This window comes from Hemiscyllium ocellatum, chromosome 16, assembly GCF_020745735.1.
Source record: "Hemiscyllium ocellatum isolate sHemOce1 chromosome 16, sHemOce1.pat.X.cur, whole genome shotgun sequence".
Classification (NCBI taxonomy): domain Eukaryota; kingdom Metazoa; phylum Chordata; class Chondrichthyes; order Orectolobiformes; family Hemiscylliidae; genus Hemiscyllium; species Hemiscyllium ocellatum.
The window spans coordinates 59,276,291-59,291,395 of NC_083416.1; the positions used below are offsets into that span (position 1 = coordinate 59,276,291).

Genomic DNA, 15,105 nt, shown 5'->3' on the forward strand with positions numbered 1-15,105 from the left:
CATAATTCCCACCTCCATCTCTTAAACCAGATTATTCTGAAACATTTTCAAAGTTATATTTGAAAAGGGATTGTTATGCTCCAAAGTTGAGCATTGTATGCATTCATAAAATGCTTATCTGAAAGGCAGTAATTTGGAAAATGTCAAGCCATCTTTGGATATTGTTGCCTAAAGCAAAAATTAAAATTCCATCATCTTGTTTGAAAGTATTTTGAAACAGTAGCTAAGTAAGTATGACGCACACTTTGATCCAATTTTACAAAATAACTTTTTATTCAACATTAAAAGTCTACATTTCTAACTCATGCTGGCATACTGTTGTACACCTTCAAGATTTTTTAACATGTTAAAACATGGTGACGCCTATTATACTTTGTCCTCATTATCTGCTGCTGTGCTACTCGTGGATGTATCCACTCTGTGTCCCTTAGCTCTGCAGATTACAACAACAAAGTATATTGCCAAAATATGCCAGAAGAGACATTGAGGTATTAAATTAGGCAAAATTAAATAGACAGTTTATGTTGCACCATTCCCAGTTCTTTTCCACTGACTTCTAAAGGAAGACACAAGTGTTTATGTTGCCCCTGTTTCTTGTACCTTAATATCAAGAAAATTACTAGCCATGAGCATTGTTCTTGCAAGAATGGTCTTTTTTTAGATTCATGAAAATGTTTAATGCACAGCTTGAAGGTGTGTAAGGTGTCAAAATACCGCTCAATGTACTTTTCCTTTTCAACCTTGGAAAGTATTTTGAAATTGGAGCAATGCACTTACTTTTGTTAAAAGTATAAGGGATAGTCATTCTTGGGAGAATTCTTATGGCAAAGACTTGATCAGTCAGAGTCAAAGATAATAAAGAGCATGTCTAGACATTACACCTTTCTCAACCAAATAAACGCTTGGGGGACAACTGCTACCTACAAAACTGATTGCATCTGGAAAGTATTTCAAATTTATGAGATGTTTTGAAATGTTTTGAACACATGGTGGATGTGATATAAATGTGAGTTCTTTCTTCCTGTTAGGTGGTAAATTTGATGAAGTTTGGGTGTTAGGAAGAGCTTGGATAATGAAAGCAAGCTAATTGTGAGCTTTTCTCATAAGTGCATTTTTCTACATAAAATCTTTTGTTCAATGATATAGAGAATGCATGACCAGTAATGACAAAAGAGTGAGATGAATAATTATGAAATATAGCAATTCCCTGTTTATGATGTGAAGTGAAATCTTTGAACAATGTTGTGTGAGTGTCTCCTCTCCATTCAGGAGGTTATTGGTGAAAGATGGTGATTTTTCTTTTTTTGACCAGTTCATGCACAAACTTTAAATTTATTTCTGGTTTTTTTTGTGATACAGGTTCATAAATAGAAGCATGTCATGAATAGGAATGGCTTAGAGGGATATGGACCAAATGCTGGCCAATGGACTAGATCAGTTTAGAGTATGTGTTTTCCACAGACAAGTTGGACCAAAGGATTTGTTTCCATGCTGTATAACTCTATGACTCTATGGCAGGGTACTCAAGTCTTGCTTAATATTACACCCTGTGCCTTGTGGTTCTTGTATCTTGGACAAATGCATGTGCAGGAAATGTCAGCAGCTGGTGGAGATTGATCTCTCATCTTTAGAGCTTGAACAATAACTTTTATTACCAGCTGCCATCAGCAGAGCTAAGACTGCTACATAGGTTTCAAATTTATGAGGTGATCACCCTGCAACCTAAGGTTATTGTCACTGATAAAATGTATGTTTTCTCTTAGTCCTGTAGTAAGTATGTTTTGTATGGAAAGAAGTGTGTATTCCTATTAAATAATTCAGCAGCAAGCTTTCGTAAGTTCAAACTAAACAGTAATTTATTCTCATAAACTTATTCTGAACACACACACACACACACACACACACACACACACACACACACACACACACACACACACACACACTCGATAGGGATAAAGCTGGTGCACTTTCACAGTTAACTTAAGCTTCAGTTTACAATTCCCAGTTTCACATGTATAAGTCCTACAGTCTCCAGAATGGATTTGATTGTATAAACTTGAAATTTGACTTAAACATATGAAGCAAAGGTTGCAACGTTTCTTGTCATTGAAATTTTAGGAGGTTGGTTCTCAAGTGAACTTTGAAACTAAAACAGTTAAGCATCTTGGCTCCTTGATATTATGCAGTTATGTTCCAAGTTTAATTGACAAGTTGGCTTATGATTTGGTAGTTTGATGGTCTGAGGAAGGGTTACCAGACCCGAAACATTAACATTGATTTCTCTTCACAGATGTTGCTGAACCTGATGAGCTTTCCCAGCAATTTCTGTTTTTGCTTGTATTTGTTGGTTCTGTTGGATTTATCTGCTAACAGTTTTTTTTACATTGACAAAGAAAACAGAAATGGGAACAGTGTAAGTTGCACAGGCTAAGCATCAACAAGGCCAGGAACTAGATTATCCCATTTTCTCATGCTTTTACAGAGAGTTTAAACTAGCTTGGCAGTTGGGCAGTTGAAGATAGATTCCGACATAAAAAATATAAGATGGAAATGGAAGGCAGAAAATTCTTCTGCAGATGTGGAATTTAGAGGAAACAAAGACTGGAAGATAGACATTAAAACATTTATGAATGCTTAATATTATACAGGTTAATGTGAGAAGACTGGTAAACAGAGGAAAGAGCTTGGTGCACAGATAGCTCTGATATCATACTCCCAAATGGCTATTATCAAACCTGGATTTTGAAAAAAAAACTGAAATAACTGCTTAATATTGTTGGTGACAGGGTTTTCAGAGAAGTTAGGTCAAAGATTGAAAAGAAAGAGGAAGGGGTCATGTTTTCCCTCTCAAGTAATCATAAAATATTCCATGTAATGATTTTCAAGAAAGTTAAGAACACTCTTTGGAGTCCTGGTCAATACATATTGTTCAACTCACATCATTAGAAACAAAACTATTTATTCAAATTGCTACTTGTGTGACCTTGCTGTACACAAGTCAAAATGACTACACTTATAAAGTACTTAATTTGGCTATAAGGTGCTGAGGGATATTCTGAGATCTTGACAGGTGCTTGTAAAAGTGAGTCTTCCTTTCCTTCTGTTTTAAAACATATGGTATTAGGCATATTTCAAAATAATCACTGAGACAAAGGGTGTAAGATTAGGTGGTGTAATTTTCTTCTAAAGGTATTGCTGACATCCATTTTAAACTGTTCATCTCTTGTAGTAACAGGAGAAGTACCAAATTCCATAAGACTGTGCCCTTTGCACTATCCCCACAATGTAATAAAGCAGTATTATTGTCAAAGGTTTTTTTAAAAAAAGGACTTCAAATTTCACAGGCAAAATAGTATAGTACAAAAAGACAAATAATTGCTTTATCCTTGAGCGACCGAATGAGAAAACTATGGCTCTTACGTAGAAGGATGTACTTGAAGATTGTATTTGAACCAACAGCTCATTCCATATGAAATACCATGAACAAGGGAGTTAGAGAGAGTTGCTATGATGAGCCAGCTCTAATGAAAGCTGTGCTATCAGTAAGCTGCAGCTAGCGGTTTGACGTTCACACTTCACTTCAAAACACATTAAAATGCATTGCTTTTCAGACATTTATCTCGCATCAGCCAAAATTGGAACAAACAGTGTATTTTGTGAAAAATTTCAAATTTAACACTTTAAGTACTGACTTTGTTTCATTTTTATTACAAAGAAACAAGAAAACAATAAGACTTCCTTTATCATATTGACATCTTTTCAGGAAGGTTTCTTTTAATTAAAATCGCATAGGTTACCTTAGAAAGCTTTTCTTAATGTTTCTATAAGTAACAGGATTAAATTCCTTACCATATTTATAATGCAGTGACAATCAGTTTGAGAGGAAATCAATTATCCTATCTCTCCAGCCACTGCAACAACTACTGCTAAGGGGTGCAGGCAACTACCATCAGCTGAAGTAAACATAGGTGAGCTCATTGGCTCTCATAATTTTCTTGACCTACCTTTTACTAGTAGGGAAGATGACAGACCTCTGCTCACCATCACCCAGTAACAAAGCAGATGGGATCAACAAAAGTCAAGCTGCAAACCTACCAATGTCCTCTGTTGTTATGTGGTGTTTTGATGTTATACCCCCTACCATAGCTGTGAGGCTTTTCAATGTTCCCACATATTTGGATCTTTATCAATATTAACCAATTTAGCCCTAAATATATTATTGGTCATCTCACACAGTAAGTCTATAATAATTCATAGGTGGTTTGAGGATGCAGACTTAAAAGTTAGCCACCTAGAAGTGGGGAGAGAGAAAACTTTCATTCTGGATTTAAACCAGCTGCAAGAGTTCTTATGATGTGGCACAAATGTGTTATACCTAAAGTAAATATAAATAAGAAATTACATAAGAAATAGAAACAGAAGTAGGCCACTTGGTCCCTCAAGCCTGCCTTGAGATTCAACAAAATTGTGGTTGATTTGCCTTGAACCTCAACCCTTCTTTCATATCAGCTCATCATAGCCCTCAACTCCTGATATTTCAAACTCTATCTATCTCCTCTTTCAGTGATCTAGTCTCCACAACTCTCCAAGGTAGAGAATTCCAGATAATCTCTACCATCTCCAAGAAATAAATTCCCTCAGATCTCAGTTTTAAGTTAATGTCGTCTCATTCTGTTACGTTGTCCTCTCCTGTGAGATTTCCCTACTAGTAGAAAGATCTTAACATCTCCCCTGTCAAGTTTCCTCAGATTTTTTATCTTTCAATATAATCACCCCTCATTCTTCTAAATGCCGAAGAAAGGCCTAACCCGTGTAGCTGCTCTTGATGAGTAAACCCCTTCGTACTAAGAATCAGACGAATGAATCTCCTTTGATCTGCCTCTACTGGCAACACATTCTTTCTTAAATATATGGGGGCTATCATTTAATAATGTACTCCAGGTGCAATGTCACCAACACCCCATAGAGTTTTAGCAAGGAAATTAAAACAGGGCTAATGAAGAAAGCTGGCACTTCAATCTTATGGAGACAGAGTGCAATTGTTCATTTGAAAGAGTTGTAAAGTAGAGTTACTCTCCCTCAGTGTGATAGGAGCTGTCATCAGCAGCACTATCATGCAACAATGGCAAAGGAAGAACCACTTTCTGATACTCAATTTGGTTCTGCAAAGGCCACTCAGGTCCTAACTTGATTATACTTGGGCTGAACATTGACAAAGTACTTGAATCCCAGAAGTGACATGAGAGTGACTGCTCTCAACTTCAAGTCTGCTTTTGACCAAGGTTGGCATAAAGGAGCTCCAGCAAAACTGGAGTCATTGAAAATCAGGAGGAATGTTCTCCATTGGTTGGAGTTATACCTAGCCATACCGAGATGGTTGTACTTATTTGGAGTCAATCATCTCAATAATGGGACGTTACTGTAGGCATTTCTTAGAGGAGAATCCTAGACCTGACCTTCTTAAGCTGCTCCATCATAAGGTCAGAAGTGAGGATGTTCACTCCTAAATGCAAAATGTTATGCAATGATGCTGCTCCTTTAACAAGGTTATTGTGTCCTTAGCATTTTTTTTCAAAAAGGTCGTAAGTGTAGCGATTCCGAGAAGTCTAGGTTTGAAGGTTTTGGGATCAGTTTGATTTGAGCTGGCAGGTGCTGCCTCAGGCAAAAGGCTTTCAAGTTTTGGATAAAAAAAAACATGTGTTCAATGAAAGGGGAGTGACCAGTTATCCCAGCTCAGCTTTTCTCTGGTTTGGTTTTAGCAAGTAGAGTTGTTGTGAAGCTGCTGGACATAAAGAAGCAGTTCCATGCTGATCCTTCCTCTCTCTGACATCTCTCCTGTAAGACCCAGTATTTGATTTTACCTTTGGTGCCAAGGGATGTTTATGGGGATTTTTGCAGGAATTTAGAACAGCATCATTAAGTTGGGATAATCTACTGGGTTTTCAGATAGGTTAAATTATTTTATATTCTGTTCTCTCTTGTTTATGTTTCATTTGGTAATCTTGTAAATAAATCCTGTTTTGTTGAAAACCTAATGGTTTGACCAGCAGCATCACTCCTGGAATATCCACGTCACACCAGCTTAAAACAACGAGCAAAGTTAGGGTCTGGGCTACCTTCTTGAAATGTTTTAAAGGGGTCTGGTCTGGTCTGTAACAGTTAAGCACACTTTGCAACACCTTACATCCAGCACCCAGAAATGTTCACAATATTCCAAATGTAGTCTTACTAGAGCTTTATACAGGTTCAGTAGTATGTCTCTGCTTTTGTATTCTAGCCCTCTTGAAATGAATGCTAACATTGCATTTGCTCTCCCAACCTTAATAGAATTTTACATTCGGACTCCTACATTTCTTTGAGCTTCAGATTTTTGAAGCCTTTTCCAACCCCCACATACCTGGTTGCTACCATATGATTTGCTACCACAAACAGCCCTTACTTGCAGCTATTCATTGACTAAGGCTGACCTTTACCCATTCCTTTGTCTACCCAACTATTATTTCTCTCTCTGTGCTTATCTCCATGAATCATTTATTCTTCTCCTCTCCCCTCATCCCAACTTAAGCGTATATATCAATCTGTTCCTAGCTACAACCAGTTTAGAATTGCATGAATTCAAATTTCACGAATTGCCATGTTAGGATTATGAATCCATATCGCTCAGGATATTAGCTGGAATTCTAGATCGCTGGTCCAGTTAAATTTCCACTGTGCCACTGCCTCTCTTTGGTGATTTATGCCAAAAGCATTTTTGATTCTAAATTAAGGTCTGCTATTGATCTCCGAAATGCCTCAACAGAACAAGCAACATTTATTAAAAAACGAAAGAAATGTGGATGCTGGCAATCAGAAAGCAAAACAAAAATTGGTGGAAAACCTCAGCAGATCTGGCAGCATCTGTGGAGAGAAATCAGAGTTAACATTTTGGCTTCAGCGATTCTCTGATTAATTTTTCAAGACAATGCCTTGACCAAAGAGAATCAACCTGTCTGGTTTAAAATTAAAGGCAGTTAACTGTCAAGTATCAGCCAACTGATGTATTCTCTATTTCCAAGATCTTTATTAGTCAGAATCCATTAGCCAACAGATCAGTGCTCCCTTCTCATATGTTTTGTTTTATATTGGTACTTCTTACAAATTGTCCTAAGGAATGCAAAACAAAAAATTGTCAACAAAATATACCTTTTTCCAGCAATGATAAACCTTTATTAAGTTAAACTATTTAAAATAAATGATAAGAGAAAACAGTTCTGGATTCTGATGCAGCACCCAATTTCATGTGATCTGATGCCATTGTGATATTGTTCTTTACTTATTTCTAGAGTAAAGGTACATTTAACCTTTTGCACCACATAAATGCTTGTTTAGATTCTGGAAAAAAACTGTAACTAAAATTTGGCTATTTCTAACCTGAACCATTTTAGATATTTCATGCAGTTGTGGGCAACATACTTTTAAGTGGTTTTGATACATTTGTTGAATAAGGATAACGAAAACATGGACTTCGTACAAGAAGCAAATTTTTAAAAAATGGAATTGATTTTATGAGAAGTGATGTCTGTGATGTAAACAAATGATACAAATTGTCAAATGCTGCATAAAAACAGTGAATGTTATAGAATGCTTTGAAACTTGGACTGACCACTGAGTTAGCACACAAAAGCAGAGAAACAGGTGTGAAATTTACTTATGGAATTTTTAAAAAAGTTTGCGAACTCGATTCCCCAGATTCTCAGAACATGGACAGTTAAAATAGATTGAAAGGAAATGTGCGTTTTTAATATAGTTAGAGATTAGTTTGATGTGTACCTAAAAGGAAAACAACTTCTTTTCCAGATACCTACTCAACTTCCTGAGGGATTATTGAACTTATGCTGCAATATATAAGGAGGCAGACTCAAAGGCTACCTAACCTGGAATGGAACCAAGCTCTGCATTATTCTCAGCCACTAACCATTCAACCAATTGAACTATTTGCCTCCCCCATAGAAGGAATACTTAAGATTCTTTCATAAGAGCAGTGAGGGGTAATGGGGATGATAAGAAGTGTGTAGTACTTGGAAAAAGCATGCAACAAGGAAAAATGCAAAAGGTAAAGAGAACACAATCTTTCTGAAGCTGTTTGGTATGGAAAGAAGCAAATCAAAACACAAATTATAACTTTGAAGGTCAAATTAATACTATGGACTTTTCTTCAATTACCTTTACTGAGGAAATGAAGAAGCTTGCAAAGCTTTCAAGAGATTAAATGAATTGGTTTATTCATGAAGCTACATGTCTACCCCATACATGGTGCCTTATGCTAATCTCATCAACTCAAATAAAAAAAGGAAGGCAAAAAAATGATATACAGGAATGAATATTTAGAACATTGTTTCTTGTGTTTTTCCTTTGGGAGATTAAGCCACAATCATTTTGTTAACAAACAGTAAATACAATGGACAAACAGTTTTGAGACAAGACTCAATGAGTTGTAACCTCCTGTTACTCTTGCTTTTCCCACCCACTCCCATTCCCAGCATATTCCAAATAATATTACAATAGTAGCTGTTAATTTAAAATAAACGTGTTAAAACTTGCAATTCTAACAACACAGTATGATTTTAAACATCAAGTCACACTTTATTTTCATTTCAATGTTTAATAAAACTTTTTTTATTGAATAAAGGAAATTATCAAAATTTGATACATTGAACACAGCATCTCCCAGGCTTTGCGCAGCTATTAGCTATTGAAATTTATACAGGTCAGCTCAATGTTTGAAATAGCAGGAAATATGGTTACTGATACAGAATTTGATTTAAGTAAAAGGTACAATGCTTTTGAAAGTATGTCCCTTTCAGTCTCCATCAGTTTTGTTGAACTAAATGTACAAATTGCATTTTATTCTTTGAAAAATCTTAAGAGTTATAATTGCTTTAGGCTGACTAGCCATATAATAGAAACAAGCAGTTTACTTCATCAAGAAGGTCAGAACAACTCAGTGTATAGTTGTATAGAGTAATCTCTTAGTAAGATAATAATTGATGAAAGACTAACTTGAGCTTCTAATTTTCTCTCCATTTGCCTAAAGCTATGTCAAAGTGCAGCATATTAAGCCTTTCCACTTTCTACCGAAGTCATGAAATGTAAGATTGGATTTTATGGAGTGCTCCCAGGAGGACCAATTCCAATACCGTACAACCCACATGGCCTCCTTTTTCAAAGACCGCAATTTCCCCACAGACGTGATCGACGATGCCCTCCACCGCATGTCCTCCACTTCCCACTCCTCCGCCCTTGAGCCCCGCCCCTCCAACCACCACCAGGACAGAACCCCACTGGTTCTCACCTAACACCCCACCAACCTCCATATACAGCGTATCATCCGCCATCATTTTCGCCACCTCCAAACGGACCCCACCACCAGGGATATAATTCCCTCCCCTCCCCTATCAGCGTTCTGAAAAGACCACTCTCTCTGTGACTCCCTCATCAGGTCCACACCCCCCATCAACCCAACCTCCACTCCCGGCACCTTCCCCTGCAATCGCAAGAAATGTAAAACTTGCGCCCACACCTCCTCCCTTACTTCTCGCCAAGGCCCCAAGGGATCCTTCCATATCCGCCACAAATTCACCTGCACCTCCACACACATCATTTATTGCATCTGCTGCACCCGATGTGACCTCCTCTATGTTGGGGAGACAGGCCGCCTACTTGCGGAACGTTTCAGAGAACACCTTTGGGACACCCGGACCAACCGGCCCAGCCACCCCGTGGCTCAACACTTCAACTCCCCCTCCCACTCCACCAAGGACATGCAGGTCCTTGGACTCCTCCATCGCCAGACCATAGCAACACGACGGTTGGAGGAAGAGCGCCTCATCTTCCACCTAGGAACCCTCCAACCACAAGGGATGAACTCAGATTTCTCCAGTTTCCTCATTTCTCCTCCTCCCACCTTGTCTCAGTCAAATCCCTCGAACTCAGCACCATCTTCCTAACCTGCAATCTTCTTCCTGACCTCTCCGCCCCCAACCCACTCTGGCCTATCACCCTCACCTTGACCTCGTTCCACCTATCGCATCTCCAACGCCCCTCCCCCAAGTCCCTCCTTCCTACCTTTTATCTTAGCCTGCTGGACACACTTTCTTCATTCCTGAAGAAGGGCTTATGCCCAAAACGTCAATTCTCCTGCTCCTTGGATGCTGCCTGACCTGCTGCGCTTTTCCAGCAACACATTTTCAGCTTTTATGGAGTGCCCCTGCCACGCTCCCACACCCCGTCTAAAACGCAGCAGTGTTAATTAGTTGAAAGTTAAAATTCTACCTTATTGAAGCAGGAAGCATTGCTTTGGAAAATTGCTGGGCAATCCTATGGCCAACAATTCTGTGGACCCAGCACTGTTGATCAAGAGCAGTGACATTATCCTGAAAAGTGAGGTGAATTCAGGATCAGGGAGTTACTGACTATGGTGGGTGCGGGAACCCCACAAGAGGAGGTTTCCTCCCCCTTTTCCAACAGTAGACTGTACACCTTCTTGCATGGCATGGGCCTCCCCCTGTTGTGGGAAAATTACTGAGGGAGGCAGAATGAAGTATTTAAGTGACCATTAATAAACCATTTAAAAGGCCTGAGCAGGCTCAAGGGCAGGTTTGCCATCTAACAACTCCCCTACTTGGTATGAAACTTGATTGTAGACTAATGCTTTTAAAAAGCCGATCACTCGTATAAAACCTTTATTTTGCGTTTTACTTTCAGTGAGTGTTTAATTTATCTCCCCATCATACAATTTGTGATTCAGAGAATTGCTTGCTAAACTAACCATTGAGCTTCTTTCACACACCATTCCAGTCATAAAACTGTGAGGAAACATCACTTTTACTACAGCAGCAAAATGTATTTCTATTGTGGCTCCTTCTCAGTTTATAAACAGCTAAAGGTGATCTGGACAATCTAATAATATGGACAAATGACTTCAAAACCTTTCACAGCATTTTTAAAATTCAAGCTTGGTTGAATGAAAACATTACAATGCAATCACTTCCATTACTAAAGAATAGTAAATAACTTTAACCTTTCCGTGGTATTTAGCAACTGGTACTTTCAGCCTTCACCTTCTCAATAGACTGTCATTTGCAAACAATATTCCTCCTTTACTCAAAATATAAAGACTTGGGAAACCTGATAGTAAACACAGAAATGGGGAGGTTTTTAAATTTTTACTTTTGTTTATGATGTGTGATGTATGGCTAATTAACTTCAATCTAATTGCACACACTGACAATATATAGACTCTCAAGTATTGTTAATGTAAGAAGCTTCATTCTTATGTTCATATAGCTGTGCTTAAACATGTCAGAGCAAATAGGCACAGTGCTGTCAAAGGATTTAGAGTGCTAGAATTGTTTACATTTGAATGACTTTAGTTACAAATGAACATTTCCAATGGAGTTATTGAATAATATCATTGTACAGTGCTTGTGGCATATTGATCCATGAGAATCAATGCTGTAACTGTATAGTGGCAAAGTGGATACACATATTTATCAGTTGTAGTTATTTAGACAATGTGAGTTTTGACCTTAGCTCACTTGGTAACATTCTTGAACATGAAGCTGGTGAGTAAGAGGCTAATCCCAATCCAGGGCTTGAGAACAAAAACAAAGACTAACACTTGAGTGTAAGACTGAGGGAGTACAGCACTGATGATGGTCTGGTCTTTCAGTTAAGACATTAAACATCCTGTTTGGACTGATGTAAATGATTCCTTGCTATTGCAGTGAAGACCATGGGAGTTATTACTGGGATGATAGCCAATATCTATCCTTCGACCAATATTGCAAAAAACAGATTATCATTATCAAGAGGCTGTTTGTGGGGACTTGCTGAGCATAAATTGGCTGCTGCAATTCTTACATTAAAACAAGGTACTTCAGAGTAGTGTTTTAGGCCCAATGATCTTCAGCTGCATCATCAGTGATCTTCCCTCCATCATAAGGTCAGAACTGGGGATGTTCACTAACAGTTAGACAATGTTAGCAGCATTTGAGCATGACTCAGTGGTTAGCATTGTTTCCTCAAAGTGCCAGGGACCCAAGCTTGATTCCAGTCTCCGGTGACTGTGTGGAGTTTGCACATTCACCCCCGTCTGCTTGGGTTTCTTCCGGGGTCTCTGGTTTCCTCCCACATTCCAAAAGATGTGTAGGTCAGGTGAATGGGCCATGCTAAATTGACCATAGTATTAGGTAAATATAGGAAAATGAGTCTGGATGGGTTACTCTTCGGAGGGTCGGTGTGGACTTGTTGGGCCAAAGGACCTGTTCCCACACTGTAGAGAATCTAATCATTTGTGACTCCTCAGACACTGATGTAGTTCATGTCCATATCAGTAAAACTTGAACAATGTCCAGATTTGGCAAAGTGACATGTAGGAAATACCATGCAAATACCAGCCAATAACGATCACCAATAAGAGAGAATCTAACCATTGCCATTTGACATGTAATTGTATTATCATTACTGAATCCGAGGGTTATCAACATCCTGAAAGTTATTATTGGCCAGAAAGTGAACTGGACCAGCCACATAAATAATATGTCTACAAGAATAGATCAGAAGCTCAGAATTCTGCAGCAAGCAACTGACCTCCCAATCTCTTGTCCAACATTAAGTTGGCACAAGTCAGGAGTCTGATCCAAGATTCTACATTTGCCTAGATGAGTGAAGCCCCAACAAAATCCATCTAGAATGAAGCACCCCATTTATTTGGCAACTTCACCACTTTCAACATTCATTAATTTCATCACTGAACCTCAGTGGCAGCAATATGTACTATCTATAGGATGCACTGCAGGAACTCATCAATGCTGCTTTGACAGTACTTTCCAAACTCATGGCCTCTGCCATCTAGGAGAAGTGCAGCAGAAGCATGAAAGTGCCATTGACTGTCGGTTCTCCTCCAACTCGTTCATCATCCAGACTTGAAAATATAACGTTGTTCATTCACTGTCTCTGGGTAAATATTCTGGATTTTATCCCTAACAGCACTATGGTTGTTCCTGCTCCCCAAGTAATGGAGTAATTCAAGAAGACAGCTCAGCACTACCCTTTCAGGGTGATTAGGAATGGGCAATAATTGTTTGCTTAACCAATAATGCCCATATTCCATGAATGAATAAAATAAAATAGTGCCACACGTCAAAATTACTTCATTGGCCATAAAGCATCAGAGACATCTAATGATCTTAAAAATGCTGTGGTGAAAGGAAGCAGCTCATATCATCTTGGAACAGAAAATCTCAGCTGTTCAGTGCTCCTATTAATCAGCAGATCCAGACACTCTATATAGTCAACACAGGAATTCTTTGACATCATCAGAAATATACACATAGACAAGGAAGAAACTATGGTCTCATTCGATGTAACAGCACTGTTCACCTCTATTGACAAAACCCTAGCCAGAGAAACAATAACCAACCTGCTGGACATACAGAATAGACAACAAGACAGGGAACCTATCAACAAAGACTGCATTTTCAAACTACTGGACCTGTGCCTCACAACACACTTCACATTCAATGGCTCACCTATGGGCTCACCCATCTCTGGACTCATAGCAGAAGCTGTAATGCAAAGATTAGAACAAACAGTCTGACGGCAAATTCAACTCAAACTCTGGGTCAGATATGTGGATGACACCTTTGTAATCATTAAAAACACAGAAATAGAAAACATACACCAGATCATCAATGCCACACTCACAGGAATCCGATTCACTAGAGAGGAAGAAAAGGACAACCAACTCCCATTCCTAGATGTGATGGTACAGAGAACACCGAACGGAGAATTCACCACAAAGGTATACAAGAAAGCCACACACACAGACCAAATCCTGAACTACGAAAGCAACCACCCCAACACACACAAAAGAAGTTGCATCAAGACACTGTTCAAAAGAGCCACAACACGCTGCAGCACACCAGAACTGCAAAAAGAGGAAGAAGAACACCTCCACAATGTATTCGTCAAAAACGGATATCCCTGCAATTTCATCAACAGATGCCTAAGGGAAAGACAACGGGTACAACCCAAAGGACTAGCCACACTACTATACATCAAGAACATTTCTGTACTGACAACCAGACTACTACGACCACTAGGACTCATAACAGCACACAAACCAACAGACACCCTCAGAAAACAACAACTCAGCAGAACGAAGGACCCGATACCCAGCATGAGCAAAACCAACTGAGTGTACAAAGTCCCATGCAAGAACTGCATAAAACACTACATAGGACAAACAGGAAGACAGCTAAAGATCCGCATCCATGAACACCAACTAGCCCCAAAACGACACGATCAGCTATCCTTTGTAGCCACACACGCAGATGACAAGCAACATGGGTTCGACTGGGACAACACTACTATTATAGGGCAAGCCAAACAGAGAACAGCCAGGGAATTCCTAGAGGCATGGCACTCCTCCACAGATTCTATCAACAAACACATCGACCTGGACCCAATATACTGGCCACTGCACCGGACAACTGGAACTGACAACCGGAAGTGGCAGAGACAAACCACTATAAATGCCAGAGGAAACAACAAAGAAGCGCTTCACAGGAGGCTCCCAAGCACTGAGGATGTCACCTAAACAGGGGATGAAATGTCTGCAACACAAATTCCCAGCTTGGCGAACAGAACCACAACAACGAGCACCCGAACTACAAATTTTCTCACAAATATTGAATCCCTAGTATTATGCTTTTCGGGATCAATGCTTCCTCTAGTAATTCCTTGCTAAAGTTCTCAAATTTCTTCACGTACAGACTTCCATTTTCAATGAAATGTATCTTTGTTAAGAGTTTTGAACTGTTGTTGTAAATCTGCCCCTGAACTGGCTCCATTATTTAATAAGATCATGGCTGACCTGCTTGTGTTTACTGAAAGAAAATGAATAGATTGTTTTGGAGACACCACAGGTACAATATGAACATCAGATGCAACATGTCAGACTCTCACCAATTAGATTTTCATCCCTGGCACTGGATCAATATTGCCCGAAGCAATGTCACAATGACGGACTTCATGACTATGCTTTGTTAAAATTCTCCTCTT

The 15,105-nt window shown here is 39.0% G+C and overlaps 1 protein-coding gene across 2 annotated transcripts in view; it reads right to left on the bottom strand.

The window, feature by feature from the left end:
• Positions 1 to 15,105, bottom strand: part of atp10b (ATPase phospholipid transporting 10B) — a 253,403-nt gene that overhangs the window by 209,458 nt on the left and 28,840 nt on the right. The gene's annotated exons all lie outside the window — the stretch shown is intronic.